Here is an 18083-nt window from a genome sequence, read left to right as displayed (position 1 = left end):
GTGATTTCAAAAACACAGCATCCTTTAGAGAGGAAAATAAAGACCTTTCTATGAAGATTGTTTGCATTTCCCTAAGAGGTAACACTATTCATTTCCATTGTACAGGGGAACATCTAGAATAGAAATAAGCAAAGAGCAAAGATGTGCAAAGTGGTTAGCATTCTAGCTCATTTTAAGACATGTCTTTGGCTTTGAAGTGCTTTGACTTTCCCAAACTGGGCATATATGGGATCTGGTAAGTGTGATAACACATTCCAAAGTCAGAAAAAAAAGTGAGTTCTGTGTTTTCTATAACCAGTCTCTCCATCTGTTGTGGATAGTTGAAAAATGATATTGAAAGAATAGAAAAAGAATATTGGAAGGTATTAAATTGGGCAAAGATGTGAGAATAGAGGTAAAATGAGGTTCCATGTACTAGCTCAACATTGCTTTAACTTCGCTGTGTTTCAGATGAAATAATTAAGTAAATCTTTAGTGACCCCCCAAAAAAAAGATAAAGCTTTGGGACCCCCTTCACGGCATTTGGTATAGTTTAATCCTTGTTATCACATGTGAGAGAATAGTGCTTTGATTCCCTCCCTTTCTGTCTCTGCCTCTCTTTCTCTTTAACCTCCAAGGTTATTACTATACTTGGTGTTGAAATAAGATGTTCCCCAGTTCCATGGAGGACAGGTAGGCGGGTTCCCTGTTCTTGCATTTCAGCAAACCTAGGGGATTAGACATGTAACCAATGGGGTTGGTGCACCTTGTAACCCCTTTGCCCTCCACGGGGCTCTTCGCCTCAGATTGGTCCCCTGGATCTGCTACACCTGGAGCTGTAACACCCTTGAGCAGTAACACTTGGTGCTGTCTCTCCTGAGTTGTAACACTCAGAGCTGTAACACTTGGACCTGTTCTGCGGATATTTTTTCCATAACAGTGTCAGCATTATGAATCCACTGCTCCTGGTGGCCATTTTTTTTTCTATTTTATTGGATAGGACATAGAGAAATTGAGAGGGGAGGAGGCGATAGAGAGGGAGAGAGAAAGACACCTGCAGACCTACTTCACCAGATAGGAAGTGGTGAAGGTAGTGAGCTGGAGTCTCAAACCCAGATTCTTGCACGTGTCCTTGAACTTAGTACTATGTGTGCTTAACCAGGTGCTTCACCGCCCAGCCTCCATTCCTTTTTTCTCTAATAAATAGATAAACAAACAAATCTTAAGAATATAATGATTTGGGGGCCAGGTGGTAGTGCAGCAGGTTAAACGCACATGGTGTGAAATTCAAGGACCAGTGGAAAGATACTGGTTCGAGCCCCTGGCTCCCTACCTACATGGGGGTTGCCTCACAAGCTGTGAAGCAGGTCTGCAGGTATCTACCTTTCTCTCCCCCTCTGTCTTCCCCATCTCTCTTGATTTCTCTCTATCCTATCCAAAAACAATAACAACTGTAATAATAACAACAGTGATAAACAACAAGGGCAACAAAAGGGAAAAGTAAACTCCAGGAGCAGTGGATTTTTAGTGCAGGGACTGAGCCCCAGTAATAATACTGGAGGCAATATATATGTAACGATTTTAAAAAGAAGAGAGGGAGTGTTTTTCTTAAGTAGAGAATTGCAGGAAACAATACTAATGATTATGTTAGTTTAGGGCATATTATGAAAGAAATATAACTAGATTTTCTGTAACTTATCACTCTTAATTTTTTTCCCTGTGGAAAGAGGGCTATATAGTTTACAAAAAAGCAGTGGACACAAAGAACTTGAACTAAAGTGGCCATGACTACTTTTTTCCTAATCTTAGGAGAGCAAAAAGCTTGTGATTATGTGAAATCTAAATATAACAGAAGACGGAAGACAGATTCCTCATAAGCACAAGTAGTATCACAGAGCAACAGAGCAGCTTGAGAAAAGATTAACACTATGAATTATAAGGAAGCCAGAATAAATGGGCTCTTAAATCTTATTAAATACCTCTTTAAAAGGGCACTATATTATTTTTCCAACTTACTTCTAGTGAAAGCTTCCATCTGGCTGCCCTGAGAAAGAATTTTCCAAGTTGTAGAATAGTACATTCAGAACTTGAAGCAACCTGAATGCCTTCTCATTCAAGCCCCCTCAATTTTCTCTTAGCAATTCTAGAGTGTGATGTCAACAGACAATCTGAATCCACATGCTCCAGATTTTATCATTGAAAACACAAAACAGCTTCTGTGGTGCTTCTGTTCCTTTCTGGTACATTTCCTTTTTTTAAAAAAATAAAATAAAATATCTGTTTATTTTTTATGACAGGGACAGACCAGAGTCACACTCAGCTCTGGCTTTTTCAGTGCTAGAGATGAAAACTGTGTTTTGCCAATTAGATCGCTTCTGACCCATGTGTACATTTTCTTCTTCTTTTTATTTTTCATATTTTATTTTGCTTTATTGAGGAAATAGTGATTTATAGTACACTTGTTGGCACATGGGTACACTTTCGTATCGTCCCATGATAGGTTCCTGCAGAACACTCACCCCCCCCAAACTACTCCACAATACACCATGACCCCAGGCCCCTTCCTTCCCTCCCATCACCTCCTTCTCCAGAACACTTTGCTTTGTTACAAAGGACTACATTCAGTCCAAGTTTTATTCTTGTGTTTTGCCTTTGTTTAATAAGTTGAGTCTGTGAGTAAGATTGTCTGATATTTGTCCTTCTCTCTTTGGTTCATTTCACTTAATGTGACTTCTACAAATTTCATCCAAGATTAGGCAAGGGAGAGAACTTCATTGTATGTTTTTTGTTTTGTATTTATTTATTTATTTGGCCTCCAGGGTTATCACTGGGGCTTGGTACCTGCAGTACGAATCCACTGCTCCTGGAGGCTGTTTTTCCCTTTTGTTGCCCTTGTTGTCTATCATTGTTGTTGTTATTATTATTGTGGCTATTGCTGTCATTGTTGTTGGATAGGACAGAGAGAAATGGAGAGGAGGGGAAGACAGAGAAGTGGAAAGAAATACATCTGCAGACCTGCTTCACCACCTGTGAAGCGACCTCCCCGCCGAAGGTGGGGAGTCAGGGGTTCTAACCAGGATCCTTACACCAGTTCTTGCACTTTGCTCCATGTGCAATTAACCTATTGTGTTGCCACCTGGTCTCTGACTTCATTGTTTTTTAACAGCTGAGTGGTATTCCATTGTGTATATATACATACCACAATTTGCTTAGCCACTCATCTGTCATTGAGCATCTGGGTTGTTCGCAAGTTACACATATATGTAGCAGCACAGTTTGTAAGAGCTCAAACTTGGAAACAGAAGTACATTTCTTTTTTTTTTTTACTTATTTATTTATTTTTTTTTATTTTATTTATAAAAAGGAATCACTGACAAAACCATAGGATAAGAGGGGTACAACTCCACTCAATTCCTACCACCAGAACTCCATATCCCATATCCTCCCTTCATAGCTTTCCTATTCTTTATTCCTCTGGGAGTATGGACCCAAAGTCATTGTGGAATGCAGAAGGTGGGAAGTCTGGCTTCTGTAACTGCTTCCCCACTGAACATGGGCATTGACAGGTTGATCCATACTCCCAGCCTGCCTCTCTCTTTCCCTAGTGGGGTGGGATACTGGGGAATGAGAGCTCTAGGACACATTGGTGGGGTTGTCTGTCCAGAGAAGTCTAGTTGGCATCATGCTAGCATCTGGAACCTGGTGGCTGAAAAGAGAGTTAACATACAAAGAGATCATATAGGCTCCTAGCTGAATCTGGGCCCCAGATCACATCAAATTTATGGAGTTTACAGTCAACAATATTTATACCCCATATATATATTATACATATATACCCCATATATATATAAATATTATGTATTTAGGGAGCTACTGTCTTCCTTGATCCAGATTTCTGTTCCATTTCCAGCCATGACATCGTCTCCCCAGACAATAACTTGGATCCATGTGCATATCAGACTTCAGGCTCAGGGGAAAAAGAAAAAAAGAACAGTTTATCCACAGGCCCTTTGGAATATAACTAAAATATGCCTACTAGCTATCTACAAAACGGAGACCCCCCCCCAATACTTCTTCTGCAATATTCCAGCCTTAGGTTCATGATTGGTCAACAATTTGTTTTTCTTTGATGCTAACTCTCTTTTCAGCAAGCAGGAGTACATTTATTTTTTAAAATTTTTTAAATTTTGTTTATTTATTTTCCTTTTGTTGCCCTTGTTGTCTTTTTATTGTTGCTGCTGTTGTTACTGATGTCATCATTGATGTTGGATAGGACAGAGAGAAATGGAGAGAGGAAAGGAAGACAGAGAGGAAGAGAGAAAGATAGACACCTGTAGACCTGCTTCACTGCCTGTGAAGTGACTCCCCTGCAGGTGGGGAGCAGGGGGTTCAAACCGGGATCCTTACACCGATCCTTCCTTGTGCTTTGCATCACGTGCACTGCTGCCCGACTCCCCAGAAGTACATTTCTGTCCCTCTCTCTTCCTAGCCAAACACCTGTAAACGATATTCTGTATCTGCTCCTCTCAAGTCTTCCTTTCCCTTTCATCTCTCCATGCCACGTATTGCCCATTCTTGGACATTGTCCTCACTCAGGTTTCCTTACAAACACACTTTTCCATCTATGCAATTATGGCTTCAGAGCAGGAAGGCAACACTGTGTCACTGACTTCCTGTGTGACCCTGGATGAGCTCACCTCTCTGTGTCTCGTTTTTTTTTTCTCCTATGAAGTGGTGATGTGGCCTGGTTGGTGGCGTACCTGGTTGCACAAACATGTCACAATAGGCAAGGACCCAGGTTTGAGCCCCCAGTCCCTACCTGCAGGGGGAAAGCTTTTAGAGTGGTGAGGCAGGGCTGCAGGTTTCTTTCTGTCTCCCTCTCTGTCACATCCAACCCTCTTGATTTCTGGATGGCCCTATCCAATAAATAAAGATAATACATTAGGGGCTAGGTGGTAGTGCAGTGGGTTAAGCACATATGGAGCGAAGTGCAAGGACCAGCATAAGGATCCTGGTTCGAGCCCCCGGCTCCCTACCTGAAGGGAGGGTCACTTCACGAGCAGTGAAGCAGGTCTGCAGGTTTCTATCTTTCCCTCTCTCTGTCTTCCCCTCCTCTCCTGATTTCTCTCTGTCCTCTTTATTCACACATTTACTTTGTAACTTTATACATATAGCATTTAAGGAAAACCCATTCAGTGACAAACACAGATTGTTTTATTTCCTTCTATTTCTTCAAAGTCACCTTGGCTCCTTTTTACTGTCCTTGTACCCCATAGTCATTCTGTCTACCCTTCACCCTTTTGATAAAATATTCTTTAAAACTCAGCTCAAATTTTTCCTCATTCATGTATTCAACTCTGCCTAGCACTGGAAATAAAGTAATAAATATAACTGATAAATCTCTGGTCTCACAGAATTTTATGAGGCAAACAGATAAATAATTGAACAATATGGTTTCAGATTGTGGTTAAATGCTTAAAAAAAAACAATGTAGGGTGTTCATAGAGGAGAGAAAGGAGGTAGTGTGTGTGTGTGTGTGTGTGTGTGTGTACATACAGTTTTTAAGTAGGATTATTGATCAGACTTGTCTCTTTTTTATTTTTATTTATAAAAAGGAAATATTGATGAAACCATATGATAAGAGGGGTACAACTCTACACAATTCCCACCACCAGCACTCTGTATCCCATCCCCTCCCCTGATAGCTTTTCTATTCTTTAACCCTCTGGGAGTATGGACCCAAGGTCATTGTGGGATGCAGAAGGTTGAAGGTCTGGCTTCTATAATTACTTCCCCCGCTGAACATGGGCATTGACAGGTCAATCCATACTCCCAGCCTGTCTCTCTCTTTCCCTAGTGGGGAAGGGCTCTGGGGAAGCGGAACTCCAGGACACATTGGTGGGATTGTCTGTCCAAGGAAGTCTGGTTGGCACCATGCTAGCATCTGGAACAAGAGAGTTAACATACAAAACCAAGCAAATTGTTGACCAATCATGTGCCGGGCTGGCTTTGCCAGAGAGACCAGGATTTCGTGGTGGCATGGTAATACAATTCTTTATTGATGTGGATGCCCCAGAGTTGGGTGTTAGCACAGCGGGTTTAAGCCACATGGAGGTAGCAAAATGGCCACCTCCTGCTATGCACGCCAGCCCTTCTCCAGGTTGGGACGTGGAAGAGAAAGAGAGAGTGAAAACAGGAGCAGCAGTGGGATATAAACCGGAAGTGGCAAGTTGGAATTGGGATTGGCTAGGAAAGGGGATGGAGAGAGGCAAAAGGCATGCTGGGAAGGTGGAAGTGTCCTTAGCAACTTTTGCAATGGTTTTAGCTGAATTACCAATACCCTGAGGGGATAACATGGTGGGGATCTTTCAGGCAAAACAATGATTATGTAAATAGACCATAGTGTCAGCAATGGAACATGGAACAGAGGGGGGGGTGGCTTTAAGGCGTGACAATCATGGACCTTAGGGCTGGAATAGTGTAGATGAAGAGCTGGGGGGGGGGTACTCCACTTTGTAGATACCTAGTAGGCATATTTTAGTTAAATTCTAAAGAGCCTGTGATTATACTAGATTTTTTTTTCTTTTTTCTTTTTTCCCCTGAGCCTGAAATCTGATATGCAGGTGGACCCAAGTTATTATTTGGGGAGATGATGTTATGCCTGGAAAAAGGACCAGAAAGCTTGATCAGGGAAGAGAGTAGCTCCCTAATATGGGAAAGGGGTATAAATATTGTTGATTGTAAACCCCATCGATTTGATGTGATCTGGGGCCCATAATCAGCTTAGGAGCCTATGTGACCTCTGCATCCCTGTAGATCTGAGCTCACATTTTGTGGTCATGAGTAGGAACATTCCAAGCTACTCCAATATCGACCCATCTTCCTCAAGTGTAGCATAGAGTATGTTGTCCATCCTCCCTTCAGAGAATGAAACTTTCTCTACTATTGTTGATCCAAGTTGAGGGCAAGGTCCTACGGGGGCCCACAAAGGGGTCTATTTTGTTGTTCCTGATAGAAATGACCGGTAACAATGGAGAGAGGGATTTATTTGAGGTTTAGGCCTCTAAATCAGACTTGTCTCTTCTAACAAGCTAAATTTGAGCTGATATCTGAATGAAGTAGGAAAGGGAAGCCATGTTAAAATCTAGGACAGAGAAGCAGTAGGTGTTCAGCTGCTATGGTAGAAGACAGCCAGAGTGTTCAGGAAACATGGGAGGAGGCAACAGAAAGGAGTGTGTCTAGTCCCCATGACTCCAGCCTTCATTATGCACAGCAAAGTTGGACATGGTTTGTCTGTGCTCAGATAGTGCCTGGTGTTGTTACAGCATGGCATAGTGTTGCCAGTGTTTATTCATGTCTGATTGCAAATACTGGAAGCCCTAAAGGGTGGGAGCCATTTTGTACTCTAATTTGTATCCCCGGGACCTGTCCCTACACTCCACAGGTGCTGAAGGATGAGTCAGAGACCTTTAAAGTGCTTTTCTACGCATGAGTCACTTGATGGGGCGCGACCTTTCCAGGGCTCTCAGTGCTGTCTTCTCATCCTCCTCTCTTAGCTCCCAGTAATCATCCTTTTCCAACCTGAGTTCTTTTCCTTCTAGAATCCTGAATCAGGCACTTCCCTGTAGCATTGATAGGCAAACATAGCCTTCCACAGTCCTCAGGTCTCCTCTGTGGGTGGTGTCCACCTGATGGATAAGCACTGATAGCTGAAGAGAAAGGCTCAGGGTGGAGTCAGGACATGGAAAGTGTTATAAGTCGAGCCAAATAGAAACATACTAGTAACTGACTATGACTCTTATGTTTCTACTGTAAGCTTTTACAAATACTTTAATATTCAATGTTACAAGCAATTTTTACTTAAATAGACACACATTTTAGGTATTAGCTTATTTTTCATATGATCAAAAGGTTACATATTCATACATTAGAATATTTACACATTAGAATAACAGGGTTGCAATCTTTTCTATTTATTTATTTAAAAAGGGAGACATTAACAAAACCATAGGATAGGAGGGATACAACTCCACACAGTTCCCACCACCAGATCTCTATATCCCATACCTCTCCTGATAGCTTTCCCATTCTTTATCCCTCTGGGAGTATGGACCCAAGGTCATTGTGGGTTGCAGAAGGTGGAAGGTCTGGCTTCTGTAATTGCTTCCCCACTGAACATGGGCATTGACTGGTCGGTCCATACTCCCAGTCTGCCTCTCTCGTTCCCTAATAGAATGGGTCTCTGGGGAATCAGGGCTCCAGGACACATTGGTGGGGTCTTCTGTCCGAGGAAGTCTGGTTGGCATCATGCTAGCATCTGGAACCTGGTGGCTGAAAAGAGTTAACATACAAAACCAAACAAATTGTTGAATGATTATGGACATAAAGGCTGGAATAGTGCAGATGAAGTGTTGGGGTGTACTCACTGTAGACTGTTGTGTACTTTTGCTTTCATGTATATATTTTGCCCTAATTTATGGATACATGTGAACATAAACTCTATCTCAGAGAACCTGGTCTATATCTAGGTTTTGGGACTTTGTTAGGAAGTCAACGACCTAGAATGGAATTAGAAAATACTATGAGGGAGTCGGGCTGTAGCACAGCCGGTTAAGCGCAGGTGGCGCAAAGCACAAGCACCGGCATAAGGATCCCTGTTCGAACCCCGGCTCCCCACCTGCAGGGGAGTCGCTTCACAGGTGGTGAAGCAGGTCTGTAGGTGTCTATCTTTCTCTCCTCCTCTCTGTCTTCCCCTCCTCTCTCCATTTCTCTCTGTCCTATCCAACAACAACAACAATAATAACTACAACAATAAAACAACAAGGGCAACAAAAGGGAATAAATAAATAAGAAAAAAAAAGAAAATACTATGAAAGGAAAGGTCTCACCTAAGTAATGAAGCTAAAGGGTTGTCATTCCACACTTGAAGTCTCTGGACACAGTCTGAAGTGAAGCATGCTGAGGTGGCACTCGTTGCATTGATTAGGTTGTGATCGGCGGCTGCAATATTATTTGATATGAATTGAGAGGAGCATGCACGAAAGTGGGCCCCACCCTAAGGTTCCAGGACTGGGGGAAATACAGGCTCTGTAGTAGAAATGTAAGCTTCCTACTGTCTTAGGGTTCAAGAAGACAATGGATAGTTATTGTTATCATCACATTATTTGGTAATTGGGTTAACTTTGAAAAGTCCCTTTGTTAGGATTTGCTGTATAATACCCAACATCTTGTATATAGCTGTGCCACCAGTTGCTTCTGTTCTCCCTGGTCTAGGCTTTTGAGAGAGTCAACATATCAAAGACAACCTATGTATTAAAAAGATTTAGTTTGTGCTTTAAAAAGTTTGAGACATACAATCAATTTTCCCCTCTCATAGTAATTAGTGATTTATATGACTACAAATTAATAGGAATCTACATAAACACAATTCCCACCACCAAAAGACTGTGTCCCATCCCACCCTCCACTCCCACGCCCCTACCGCCCCGGGAAGCCGAATGTCCACCCTTACCCTCACCCCAGGGTTTTTACTTTGGTGCCCTACTCCAGTTTTAGTCAAATACTGCTTTTAGTTTCCCTTTCTTTTCTTTTTTCTCAACTTCTGTTGATGAGTGGGATCATCCCATACTCATCTTTATCTTTCTGATTTAGCTCACTTAACATAATTCCTTCTAGCTCCATCCAAGATGGGTCAGAGAAGGTGGGTTCATTGTTCTTAATAGCTGCATAGTATTCCATTGTGTATATATACCACAGCTTTCTCAGCCACTCATCTGTTGTTGGGCACCTGGGTTGCTTCCAGGTTTTAGCTATTATGAATTGTGCTGCTATGAACATAGGTGTACACATACTTTTTTGGTTGGGCGTTATGGAATCCTTGGGGTATATCCCCAGGAGAGGAATTTCTGGGTCATATGGAAGGTCCATGTCTAGCCTTGTGAGAGTTCTCCAGACTGCTCTCCATAGAGGCTGAACCAATTTACATTCCTACAAGCAGTGCAGAAGGGTTCCTCTGTTCCCACAGCCTCTCCAGCATTTGTTGATGCTGTCCTTTTTGATGTATGCCATTCTCACAGGAGTGAGGTGGTATCTCAGTGTTGTCTTTATTTGCATTTCTCTGACAATCAGCGACCTGGAGCAGTTTTTCATATATTTGTTAGCCTTTTGGATCTCCTCTGAAGTGAATGTTTTGTTCATATCCTCTGCCCATATTTGGATGGGGTCATTTGTTTTTTTGGTGCTAAGTTTGCTGAGCTCTTTATATATTTTGGTTATTAGTCTCTTGTTTGATGTATGGCATGTGAAGATCTTCTCCCATTCTGTGAGGGGTCTCTTTGTTTGTGTGATAGTTTCTTTGGATGTGCATAAGCTTTTCAATTTGATGTAGTCCCATTGGTTTGTTGCTTTAGTCTTCCTTGCAATTGGGTTTGTTTTTATCAAAGATGTCCTTGAGGTTTAGGTGGGAAAGTCTTCCACCAATGTTTTCCTCTAAGTATTTGATAGTTTCTGGTCTGACATCCAGGTCCTTGATCCATTTGAAGTTGATTTTTGTTTCTGGTGAGATAAGGTGTTTCAGTTTCATTCTTCTGCATGTTTCAACCCAGTTTTCCCAGCACCATTTATTGAAGAGAGCCTGTTTCCTCCATTTAATACTTTTGCCCCCTTATCAAAGATTAGATGTCTATATATGTGGGGGGTTACTTCTGGGCTTTCAATTCTATCTCACTGGTCTGTGTGCCTATTTTTGTTCCAGTACCAGGCTGTTTTGATGATGATGGCCTTATAATAAAGTTTGAGGTCTGGGAGAGTGATGCCTCCATTTCTGTTTCTTTTCCTCAAGATGGTTTTGGCAATTCTAGGTGTTTTCTGGTTCCAGAAAAATGATTGTAGTTTTTGTTCTATTCTCTTAAAGAAGCTTGGTGGAACTTTGATGGGTATCATTTACTGTAGGTGACCACCACCAAATGAGACACTGTAATCCTTTATTTTGGATCACTAAAATGTTTTTCTTTATTTATTGTTTCACAGTGCCTTAACATGTTTGATTTTACCTTCCCAGGGCCAGTGTTTTTTGTTTGTTTTTCATTCTTTTATTCTGCTCGCTTATTTTTAATGAGAGATATACAGGGAAAAAGAGGGAGGAAGATGATAAAAGAACTGCTCAGCTCTGGCTTAGGATGGTGCTTGGGATTGAACTTGGGACCTCAGATAGAGCCTCAGGCATGAAAGTCTTTTTACATAACTGTTATACTATCCCCCAGTCCTCTTTTCACTATCAGACACATGTGTGCACATGCCTGCACACACACACACACACACACACACACACACACACACACACACACACACGGAGAAACCACAGCATCTTATTTTTCCCCAGTTCTATGGCACCCCATGTGGTGCTGGAGCTGGAACCTGAACTTACACATGGCAAGGTACACAACCTCTTGTGTGAGTTATCTTCTAACATCTGGATTTAAGTATTTTTCCTTATAAATATTTTTTCTCATGTATATATTTACATTTTTATTAGTATTAGTATTGATTTACAAAGTTACAAAGGGGTATAATTCTATACCATTCCCACCACCAGTGTTCTGTGTCCCCATTCCCTCCATTGGAAACTGCAATGGTCACAGATATGGTTTGACTATTATTTCCGTAACTCTGTCTGTCTATCGATCTATGTATAGTTTTGCCCACTTTTCTATGATCCTGCCTTCTCTTCCTTTCTAAGTCATATCTGCATATGTTACTACTTATGAATGTCTTTCTTTTTTCCCTTCTTCTCTCTCTGGGTCCTGATGGAATTGGGTTTCAGAACCCAGTTCTGGTCATCTTCCTCTAATATTTCTCTCCCTCTATGGACCAAAATTATTACTATTATTATAATTACTATATAATATAATATAATTATATTATAATAATATTACTATTATTATAATCTTTTAAGTATTTAAATATTGCAGAGAGAAATTGAGAAGGGAGGGGAAGATAGAGATGGAGAGAGACAGAGAGACATCTGCAGTCCTGCTTTGCCACTTGTGAAGCTTTCTCCCTGCAGGTGGGGACCAGGTTCTTGAATCCAGGTCCTTGAGCACTGTAATGTATGTTCTTAACCAGGTGTGCCACTGCCTGGCCCCTGGACAAAAATTATTTGTGGGGTGCAGAAGATGGGAGTTCTGGCTTTTGTAATTGCTTTCTCCACTGGACAATACTATTAGCAGGTCAATCCCATAGCCCCAGCCTGTTTCTGTCTTTCTCTCCTGGTGTAGGGCTCAGGAGAGGTGAGCTTCTGGGGAACATTGGTGAGGTCATCTGCCCAGGGAGTTCAGGATGGAATCATAGTAGCATCTACGGCTTGGTGTCTGGAAGACAGTAACATATGAGGCAGGACAAAATGTTTAATAGACAAGAACCAGAAAGTAGGAATAGAGCAGATGAGAATAGGGGTTTTAATGTGGTAAAAGCTAGGAAGTCTTGTTTTAGGTTAGAGTTATATTTTATTTTATTTATTTATTTTAAAAATTATTTTTAGAATTACATTTTAAAATATTACAATAACAAATTTTGGTGATTTTTTTATATTTAACTATCATTATTCAAAATTAGCTCTAAATTGTTGAAATGGATGTTAATAAGAATGCAGACAAAATTTATATACTTTATTAAAATTAACTTTCCAGTTCCTGTATGAAGTATTTTACTGATGTCACATGATAATTTAATAATTTGGCTTTCTAGGTTAGAGAAGAGTAAAATAATAGGTTATCAGGGAACACAGGTGGCAGAGAGAATCACAGCTGAAAATGGATGCAAAGTTTTCAGATGGCAGAGCAGAAGCAGAACGACGAAGCAGATATCAAGCACTGAAAGTGATAGCTATTTAGGGGCTCTAATTCCAGGGCAAAGAGCACAGTTATCTCTCTTCCCACAATTATACAGATGCTCTGTGCTTTATATGCAATATCAAACCAGAAGAGTCCAGGGAAAGAAAAAAGTCTTTTGCCAGTAGCTTTTCAGTGGTAGAGTACAGATCTTGCATGGTCGAGATTCTGGTCCATTCTTGCTGCATGGAAATTCACAGAGTGATGCACTGTCTGCTTCTGTTTCACTGAATCAATCAGTCGGTAAGTTTTGAAAGTGTGAGTTATCCCCCTGGTAGAGCACACACTTTGCCATGCACCAGAATCCAGATTTGAGCCCCTTGCCATCAGATAGAAGTACCATGCATGACCCCATGAAAAGTAATGGTGGCGCTATGTTTCCATGTCTCTCCTCTCTTCCTCTCTGAAATTAAAAGGAGAGAAAAAAAGAGTCCATTGGGGAGTCAACAAAATAGTTCACCTGGGTAGTGTGCTTGCTTAGTGATGTGTATAATCCACTTTGAATCCTGGCCCCCACCGCATTAGAGGAAGCATTTGTGTGGTAGTGTCTTTCCATTTCTCTCTCTGCCTCTGTGTCACTGTTTGTACACCTGAAAAAGCTGGCCTGGATCAATGAAGCCCCAGTGACATTATTACTGACAAGAGTCCTTAGGGAACTGTGGAATGACACAAGAACAAAATCCCAGGACACTCTCCCCTCCCCCCCAAAAAATAATAATCTTAAAAAAATGTTTTGAGGGCCAGGTGGTTGTACACCCTGTAGAATGCCTATGTTATTATGTGAAAGGATCCAGGTTCAAGTTCTGGTTCTTCCCTGAAGGAGGAGGAAGCTTCATGAGATGTAGCAGTGCTGCAGATGTCTCTACTCTCCTTCTATATCTCTCTGTCTCTCCCTTTCTATCACAAAAAGAAAAAAAATAGCTATCAGGAGCAAAGGAGTTATCATGTAGGCACTAAGCCCAAGCGACTCAGCAGTTCCTTTCCTGGGATATATCCAAAGGAAACAAATGCACCTCTGAAGAGGTCATTGTATACCCCTGTCTATAGCAGCACAATTTGTAATATCCCAGTCCTGGAAACAATCTAGGTGTCCAACAGCAGATGAATGGCTAAGAAAGTTGTGGTGTATATACACAATGGAATACTATTCAGATAACAAAAACAGAGAAGCCATTTACTTTGCTTCATCCTAGATGGAGCTTGAAGGCATTATAGTAAGTAAGGTAAGTCAAAAAGGGAAGGACAAATATCAAATGATTAAGAAGAATTTAAGAAACAAATGAGGAAAGTAAACACAAGATAAACAATTGGACTGGCTAGGGGGTACTGCACCACAGCAGAAGACTCTGGGGAAAGAGGGTCTGGGAGCATGTGAATAAGGTCACAGGGTATCGATGTGCCCAGATGTCAACAGTCATACTGTAAGCCCCTACCTCCCCCTTCCATAAAATGAAAAAAAAAATACTATAGTTAATGAGAGAAGAAATTATAAGAAATACTTTGAAAGTTTTGCATTTTTTAAGTGATCAGTAAAGGGTAGCAAAGGTATAGTATACTTGAAAAATCAATAGATATTTACAATGCACTTTATATAATGTTTGAGTCTTTTTTTAGATAAAATTTGGTTTGCTACCATGGGATATATCTGATCTAGCCATGCAATTATAAGGGTTATACTCTCTAAGGTTGCTGGAGTTTTCTTAATGTCAAGGATATTTGAATGAGAAAGCATTTCATAGATGTGAATTTGCTCTTAAAAAAAAAGAAAAACTTCTAAATGTGTAATAAGGGTTTTGTTTTTCCTACCACCCCCTACTACTCTAGGGATTCTTTTGTCATTGAATAAGGAAATTTGGATGCAAGTTTAAGGAAGCAAGAGAATGTGCTCGCAGTGCCAGTGAGTGTACCCAAGTGGAATTGTTAACTATCCCAGGGTTATTCTAGCTCAGTAAACCTAAAGATACAGTTCAGCTTCTGAAAGAAGAGAGAAGAGTTAGAAAACATTCTAGCTGAGATCTAGTGGAGAAACTCATGTAGAAACACACAAAATTGATAAGATAAAGTAGTATGGTAAATGTCCTCTGTTACAACAAAAATCCTTAGTTAAAAATTCAGATATATTAGTATCAAGGAGCTTGTTGTGTTTTGGGTCTAGGTTTGGGTCTCAGCACTACAGGAGGGCATCACATCATGAGGAAAAGCTCCATTATAGTGCTTCTCTCTTTTTCTCACTGTCTAAAATAAGAAGGATGAAAACAGTCAGCTTAGGAACAGTGAAAGATTATGTATACAAGATCCTTACTCTTCAAAAATAAAAACTCAAATCTCATAGAAATATATTGACTGAAATAGCGAAAGTCCTACGTACATTGCCAGAACCCCCATGAAGACAGTGTTAAGGGACCTGGATGTGGTAGCACAGTGGTTTAAGCATTGGACTCTCAAGCATGAAGTCTCGAGTTTAATCCCTGGCATCCCACGTGCTTTGGTGTCTCTCTCTCTCTGTCTCCTCTCTCTCTCTCTCTCTCTCTTTAGTAAATAAATAAATCTTCATAACGATACTACTAAAATTTTGACTTAAAATTCCCTAGCCACTTCACAGTACTACTGCATTTTGTTTATGTTAACTTCTTTGTCCCAACCCTCTGCTTGCCTTAGAGAGATAACGGCTATTCAACTTTTATGACAAGCGTTCCTTTCACAATGTTTATTTATGTATTTATCTTGATAGGATAAAGAGAGCAAATGAGAGGGAAATGAAGATAGATTCAAATTTTTCTAAAGAGAAACACCTGCAGCACTGCTTCATTGCTTGTGAAACTTCTCCCCTGCAGGTGGGAATTGGGAACTTAACACCTGAGTTCTTGTGCATGGTATTCTGGGAGCACAAGTGGGTGCTCCACCACCCATCACTACATTCTATTTTTTTTTTCTCTTTTTAAACCAGAGCACTGCTCAGCTCTAACTTATGGTAGTGTGAGGGAATGAACCTGGGACTTTGGAGCCTCAAGCATGAGAATCCCTTTTTATAACTATTATGCTATCTACCCCTGCCCTTCTTATTTTTTAATACACTAGTTTTCAACGTATGTTTAAACATATGTATATGTTTCAGAATAATATACCCTTTTGTTTTGATTATTGCTGAACTGTAAACCATCATGCAACTTTGTTTCTCAGAGTAATCTATATGGCAGACTACAGCTGTTGTTTCCTCATATTCACTAACACTCATGATTTAAGTGTATTTACTATTTCTTGTGCTTTTGAGTACTTTTAAATTTATAACTGATGATGTCTTCTTTGCTCCATCAGTTATCAGGAAATCTGTTTTAAAATCCTATTTACTTAAATTAATCCATAGAAATTTAAATATATTGCTACTTACATTTTAACTTTAAACCTTAAAGAATAGTCTGCCACTGGTAGAAACGACTGTATCTACTGTCTGGAAAGCAGAGTCTATAATATCTAGATCAGGGATCTAGTTTTTTTTTTTCCTGTGACTAGCAAACTCAGAGTGTCCACACACTTTAAATGATCACAAAGAAGGATACTATTTTAAGGCTTGTGGTAAATATGTAAAATTCAAATTTAGTGTACCTCACCGTGGTCATTTGCTTAATATCCTTCTTCCTGCACAAGCAAAATATCAGAATTGCATAATCTTACTATCTATGACTGCTTGTATACTGCAGAGATGCAGTTGAGAAGTTGCACGAGATTATCTATATACTATCAAACCTGTACAAAGAAAGTTTTTCAACCGCTGGTCTAGACAATGCAAATTCTTTAAAATCTATTACAGTATGTTTGTTTATTGCTGTAAGTATTTCTTGTGTGTGTGGTCAGAATATGTACTGTTCCTTGTATGGCAATATTATCAATGCTAAAATGGCATATGTTTGTATTTATATAGTGTTATAAGCAGCTTATTAAATGGTAAGAAGTTGAGCTATACCCACATTGATGGTGGATTTATCCCAGAAGTGCTTTTAAAGGTTTACAGTGTGTGCTGTCAATTTTCTTTTGAATTATTATATACTGGATACACCTATTGCCTTTTAACCTCCTTACGCTTGCTTTTAAAAATATTTTTATTTATTCATTATTGGATCCAGAGAAAGAGAAATTGAGAGGGAAGGGAGATATAGAGAGACGCCTGCAGCCCTGCTTCACCACTCACGAAGCTGCCCCCTTCCATTTGGAGACCAGGGGCTTGAACCTGGGTCATTGCCCATTCTAACATGTGCACTTAATCAGGTGCACCATTGCCTGGACCTATACTTATGTTTGTAAGTAGCATGTAGTCTTTTAAACAAAGAAACACCTTTTGCTCTTTCCTCTTTTATCTTTGCTATCTTTCAGTTTGTAATATCCATTTTTTAGTTTTCTTCTTAGATATTTTTCCCTTTTTATGCAGAGAGCAGAGAAAACTATCAACTGTTGCCTTCCCTGCCCATCTCCCTCTACTTCTTTCTCAGTCTCTCTCTGTCTCTGTCTCTCCCTCCTTCTCCCTCTTGTTCCCTTTCTTTTTTATGCTCTTTCCCCTTTTCATTCTTTCTTTCTTTCTTTCTCACTACCTCTATCTTCTTTCCTTCCTTTCTCCCTCCCAACCTTCTGCCACCTACATACTTTCCTTCCTTCCTCCCTCCTTCACTCCCTCCCTCACTTCCTCCCTCCCTTTCTTCCTTCTTTCCTTCCTTTCTTCCTTCCTCCCTGTTCCATCAGGATTATTGCTGGGGCTTGCAGCATGGGGAATCCACTGCTCCTGGTCACCTTTCCTCCCTATTTTTATTTTATTTATAAAAAGGAAACATTGACAAAACCATAGGATAAGAGGGGTACAACTCCACACAATTCACACACAATTCACGCACCAACTCCACACAATTCACACAAAACCATAGGATAAGAGGGGTACAACTCCACACAATCCACACACCAGAATTCCGTATCCCATCCCCTCCCCTGATTTCCTATTCTTTAACACTCTGGGAGTATGGACCCAAGGTCATTGTTGGATGCAGAAGGTGGAAGGTCTGGCTTCTGTAATTGCTTCCCCACTGAACATGGGCATTGACAGGTTAAGCCATACTCCCAGCCTGCCTCTCTCTTTCCCTAGTAAGGTGGGGCTCTGGGGAAGCAGAGCTCCAGGACACATTAGTGGAGTTGTCTGTCCAGGGAAGTCTGTTCAGCATCCTGCTAGCATCTGGA

The sequence above is a fragment of the Erinaceus europaeus genome, chromosome 7, assembly GCF_950295315.1.
Source record: "Erinaceus europaeus chromosome 7, mEriEur2.1, whole genome shotgun sequence".
Lineage (NCBI taxonomy): Eukaryota > Metazoa > Chordata > Mammalia > Eulipotyphla > Erinaceidae > Erinaceus > Erinaceus europaeus.
Note: the sequence above shows the minus strand (reverse complement) of the source record.